This window comes from Carya illinoinensis, chromosome 6 (genome assembly GCF_018687715.1).
Source record: "Carya illinoinensis cultivar Pawnee chromosome 6, C.illinoinensisPawnee_v1, whole genome shotgun sequence".
NCBI lineage: Eukaryota > Viridiplantae > Streptophyta > Magnoliopsida > Fagales > Juglandaceae > Carya > Carya illinoinensis.
The window spans coordinates 29,089,430-29,096,048 of NC_056757.1; positions in this window are offsets into that span (position 1 = coordinate 29,089,430).

Consider the following 6,619-nt stretch of genomic DNA (forward strand, 5'->3'; position numbering starts at 1 on the left):
GATAATAAACCTAAGCGGACGTAGAACCCGGTTACGGATTACCGGATTATAAATCCGGATCCGTAACCCGATCCAGATTTTATAAAACTGCCCGGGTGTAATCTGGGCGGATAACCGTCCAGATTCACCCGGATCCGGATTTCCGGACCGGACCGGAAAAAAAATCCAGTCCGGATGCACACCCCTAGCTCGCTTCATATTGTTGAAGCCATTTGTTCTAGTGAAGTTAACTATTCCAAGCAAGGGTATGTGATCTTTGAGAGATTAAGAACATTCTTCGTTGTTTCAACTCCTATGAAATTCTTCATGTTGGTCGACAAGGGAATGAGGCTACTCATCTTCTTGCTAGACATGCTTATTTTATTGATAATACTTTATAATGGTGGTATTCATGTCCAGAATTTATTCAGCCGCGAGTTTATTTAGATGCTGCCATGTAACTATGTAGGCTTGGATTCTAGTTTGTATCTTCTTTATACATAACATTATGTTGTTATTATCACAAAAAAAAAACAATCCAACATTTAAAGTTTGCGTTTAAGTTTTTTAACATTTGGGATTTAAAGAATTGTAAACTATTTATCTTTTTAGAAGTAGGGCAAGCTAGCCAAAAAGGAATCTTCTTACTTGAATCTTGATGATGGTTTAAAAGTAGAGTAGTGCTAATATGCTATCCAGCTTTGACCGTTGAGTATATCCATTAATACAAATATATACATCAATATACTAAAAGTCACTTCTTTAATTATTAAGAAAAAAAAAATTATAAAAATTTAAATACATGAACGATTAAAATAAAAAACAAACTCATGGAAAATATTAACATTTCTCTTAAAAGTAAGGGTGGAAAAAAATAGGAAAATGATAGGTTTTCACAAAAGAATATTTTTGTACTTCTCTCTGTTTCGGTACTTTACTTCTTTCACCCAAAGATTCTTAAGTCATTGGATGATGTCTTGATAAACATTTTATTTTTATTATGTTATATACTAAGAACTTAAAATGTCTATAGCAAAATTACTAGAAGACTTTAGCTTTGATTTTAGTTCGAATCAACTAGATTCCAAGCTTGTTTGGGTGTTACATTAAAAAGTATTTTTTTTTTCTCAAATGTATTTTTTCAGATAATGTCATTAATGTAGAACGTAATTCTAATTTTAAAAAGACTATCAATTAATGAAAATGTTTATACAATTTTAAGATAATTATAATTTTTAAAATTTTAAAGATATGGTCATAATCTTTGAGAATTCAAATAATCGTTATTTCTACATCAGAAAAATAATTAATTAATTTGTTTCCAAATAAACGTAACATATTTAAAACTACTTTAAACATAAAAAATACTCAAGCCATAAAAGAATTATACAAAAGTAATTTTAAAAATAATGTGGCTTGATGTGGTTCGTCACATTTTAAAGTTACTTTTATTGTAAAGTAGATCTAATAAATCAGGTGAAACCACATCAGTTTGTAAAATTATTTTTAGGTATGTAGTTCCTTTGTAGATGTAGCGGTACTCTTTAAATATGTGACTACCAAACAGCAAATAACTTTTTAATAATAGAATTTATTATTTAAGTTATAAGTTATAAGCTTTAAAGTTATAAGTTATATTTTTTACCACAATTCTAAATATTCACATAATATTATGACTTATGACTTTAATCATAACTCGAAAATTTATTCTCGAGTCAGAGATATCTATCGTGAAATATGCATGTACTTTAATCATATCTCAGAAGGACACAAGAAGAAACTGTTTAATTATATGATAAGAAATAGAGATAGTCACAAAAGAGATCAATGATCCGATGACTAAAGGTAGCCACAAATTCAAGTTAGCATTTGCGACGGATTTGTTGTCTTTGCTAAAGGTGGTGATCGATGAAGATGGTTTGACCCTTTCCCCGACAGTCATTCCTGCCATGCATATGCATTTGTCCCTGCAGCAATCCCTCTTTAGTGTCGACCTTGTCCGTATATATCCTCCATGATCTAGCTCAAAGCTCAATTGCTAACACTAAATAACTCTTGTTCTGTGTTAGCTGGACACTTTCTTTTGCATCTCATAATTCTAATACAAAAATAGCCAGAAAATACATGTATGGGTGGCACACGCTATGCACCCACTAGTCAAGCATGAAATTATCACTATGCTTGCATGATTAACCCTGAGAACATCTAGCCCTCTATGAGCCACATACTGATTACAATCATCTACAAAAATCAAAGAAAGACTAAAAACGTACCATGAAAAAGGGGTTGAATAATTAAGTAGAACTTCTCTTAGATAGGTTTGCAATTTTCAAGAAGATTCGTAATCTAACACGAAATTAGAAGATTAAAGTTTAATTCGAATCAAATTTGGGCAATTACCCAATTAGATAAAATAATCCATATAATAACAATTCTCTCTTTTTCATCTCCTATTACTACTCACTGCGATTGAAGTGAGCCACTTGCTTAAAACCAAATCAAGTTTTAAGAAAAGCAATAAGTTAAAATGTTTTTCTTAAGTAATCATCAATTACGATGCTAAGAATGGTAGCTCAAGTGAAGTGAAGACTATTAGGAAGAAGTTCTCGCCGAGGGAGTTTCGGGTAGAGAATTAGTGTTACGGGAAACAAGGAATTGGGGTTGTGGAGATGTATTTTATTCCAATTAAGTCTTAACATATTTTGGATAGTTCTTCACAGGTTTTTTGGGTCACTAAGAGCTCTTTAGTATGAATTACATGTTTTCTTGTATGCATCTAGTATACTTGATTACTCTTAATGATATATAAACTCGATAGCTAAATATGACAATTGAATCATAAACATATGAGATCATAAAGCGCGTACACCAAATAGAAAGTGAAATTAATACAATAAACTCAAAAGCATCAAACCTCTTTTAGTATATTAAACAGATTATAATAGATTATATAAACTAAGAATTAACTTATAAATATTTATAATCATAACTTTACACGACACAAACACGATTTATAAATATAGAATAATACACATAAATTATTGTGGAGTAGATAATAGAGAAGTGATATATAGAATTATGGATAGATGGGGTGTCCTACCCATCTATATAAGTAGAAGACAACAAAAGAATACGGATACATTTGAGCACCAGATAAAATGCTAGATTTGTTTCCTAAGCTTTCTGCATGCATTGTAGGACCAGATAAAACGCAGACAAAGCATAGGAGAAATTAATGACCCCCAAAAAGAGCAATGTGAGTGCTGCGTACGTACGGAGGGGGACTGGATTTAACAAACGAGTGGGTCCCTTTTCACAATTCCGCGTGGGCGATGGCTTTACCGGCTACACCCCCCTACCCCCACCCAAAGACCCTCCCCACTTTCTTAATTACAACAATAACGTGAGAATCTACTCAGGAAAGTTGTATTAAAAACGTCATGATTGCAGCCCTATTTCATATGTTTTGTTTTTATTTTTTTTATTTTTTCTCCTCCACAAATATGTAGTATAGATTTTTATTATTATTATTATTATTATTATTAAAGAGTCGAGATTACATGTCTAAAGTAATCTTTTCGTAGAATTATTAAAAACTCTTATTTATGACGGAAAAATATCTTGAAAACAATCATATTAGGGGAGTTACAAATAAACAATAAATCTAGTACCCCACGTAGTGTAGGGCTATTGGGTAGAAAAATTGTTGCATATTATTGAAACAGTAAAATTTGATTTATAAAAAAAAATTATAAATTTAAATCTTGTAAATCAAATCATATCATATTAATTATATAGACGTGTACTTTATATAGTTTACAAATAGAATAGCCTGTCTGTTAATTAATTGTTGGAGGTGATAATTTAAAAAATAAAAGATTATGAATGCATTAATTAAAGTTTAAGGTGGTTTGGATAGTGAGATGAGATAGTTTTAAATGAAAGTTAAAAATTGAATAAAATATTGTTAGAATATTATTTTTTAATATTATTATTGTTTTGAGATTTTAAAAAATTGAATTATTTATTATATTTTGTGTAAAAATTTAAAAAAATTGTAATGATAAGATGAAATAAAATCGTTTCTGTATCCAAATTAAGCATAAATCAATAATCTAAAAGAATAAGATGAAGCTCTGATAAAATTCCCGTTATGAGAAAGTACAGGCATGTTTGGCAAATCACAAAATTTTTAAAATTTTTCATAATTTCATTTTCAAGAATAATCACCAAAAAAAAAAAATCTATTTCAAGTCTTAAACTTTTCATCAATTACTATCTAATAATGAATCAAACACAAAAATCAATACAACTTTTATAAACTTTAAATAAAAATTAAAAAAAATTATATTTAAACAACTTTTTAAGTCCTTTCACATAATCTAATACGATAATTATTTAAAAAAATAAATTTTTCTCTCTTATTTCTCAAAACCTAATCTCAAACAAATCACCAAAATTAGTTCTTAAATATATATCCAAACATTTTTGGTATCCAAACATAGGTACCCTTATAGCGTATAGAATGAAAATAGAAAAAAGACAATCACCCAAATAAATTAGTCTAATTTCATGTTGGATGGAACCTTTGTGTGTGGTTTTCAATTACTTTATTTTCCTCTAGATCGAGCCTTAGCTAGAGAAAACGGATCGAACATGAGTGGTACTGGATAAGTAGGAACCCATCTAGGTTAGGATAAGACACAAATATTGAAATCATATAATTATTTTGAAGAGTATTATAATATATATAGATGGGTTAGGTTCAAATTCATCACTACTTGGTGCCATTTGAAAAGGAAACTAATTTCTTTTTTTTTTATTATTATTATTCACTTTCCCTCTGATCCCCCACTAAATTACAAATTTACAACACAGGCCACCTTTTTTCTTTATTCCTCTTCCAAATTCCTCGATCATGAAGTCATCGCACAACATGAGCTACGTCTCTTCTTCTTAAATTCTCAATTCGCTTAGAATAAGTAACTTGCACGCATGCATGCATCTAATTAATTTAGTAATTTGTTCCTGCTAATTACGTGATTTGATTCCTTAATTAAGGTCGTAATCGGCCACTAACGATGTGGATCAATGATTTTTTTTTTTTTTAGGAGATCGATGATGTTAAAGACCAATGATTAATTAGGTTCATGTTCTTTAACGAAAAGAATTGATCAAACTTATTCATTTTTTTTCTCAAAAATAGTGCATGAGACTTATAATGTTAATTCGTGTATTCATTAATTATCCTCCAATCTAGCTAACTAGCCACTATTTCATGATTGTGTGCCAAGTGTCGAACAAACTGTCTCATATATATGAGTAATGCTATTCATTATCTTAATTCACACCATTTTCTCATCATCTTATGATGGGACATTAGATTATTAGAAATTATTTATTATATTTCACTTGTAAATCTATCACCTAATTGTGAATAGTAACTTTTGTTATTTTTCTGTTAAATTTTCTTATTTTTCCGTTAAGTCTTGTTTTACCAAAAAGCATTTAAAACCCTAAACCATTTGACGTGTAGCTTCCTTATAAAATTTCATGAATGATCCTATTTTACCAAAAGGCCCTTAATAGCCCTGCAGCGCACATGAATTGACGTCTCTTTTTCATGTCATTTTTGTTATGACAGTGTACTCATTTTTCTTTCTTTTTATTTCAATTTTTTTAAATAAAAAATTAAATTAACTTTACTCTTTAAAACATAAATGCTTTAGACCATTCTTATTGTAAAATTCAACTTTAAGTAAATTTAACTAATAGAATACTTAAAATACTCAATATATAATATTAATTATTAATTTGATTAGAATATAAATATTATTAATATTTTAATTAGTAAAACTATATATCTAATGTGATAAAAATAAAAATTAAAAAAATTATTAAATTAATAATATTTTATTATTATATAGAGAGTAAATAGATATCCAATATGGATGCAGACCAATATCTATACTTTGCTGAAATTTAGATTTTTTAATCTTATTTTTTGTTTTTCTTTAACCTTGTATTTTCTTTTTTCAAACAAATAAACTACTGACTTTTTCACTTTTTTTTTTTATTTAAATCATTATGTAGGGTGTATACTGGGGCTAACGCATCCGGGGCTATTTCCTAGTATGTGTATATATATATATATATATATATATATATATATATATATATATATATCCAATAGTAATTAAAATATTAACAGCCATCTAATATTGATTGAAGTGGATATATTAATGGCCAGAATTAGATCGAGGATTGGCCACAAATCAAAACCATATCATGCTTATATATTTGCTGCTTCCCGGTACTTAATTACGTACGTATTCTCCTAAAGCGCAAGCATTAATGCCATACTCGCAACCTCAGTGGACGTGCCACATGAGTTGATGATCAATCCCTATCACTTTTGTCACCGTGTGTGTGTATATATGTGAAGGGTTCGCGTCTTCTTCGATATGTGAATTTGTGGTGGAAAACATGACTTCTTTTCCTTTAATAATTATAATAATAATAATCGATGGATGATCGGTCTTTTCAACTTTAGTACTGACCCACGATTAATGTAGTACGCCTGCATGTTACTCGAAGCTGTATGGAGCTCAAAACATTAAAAATAATAAATACATCTGCA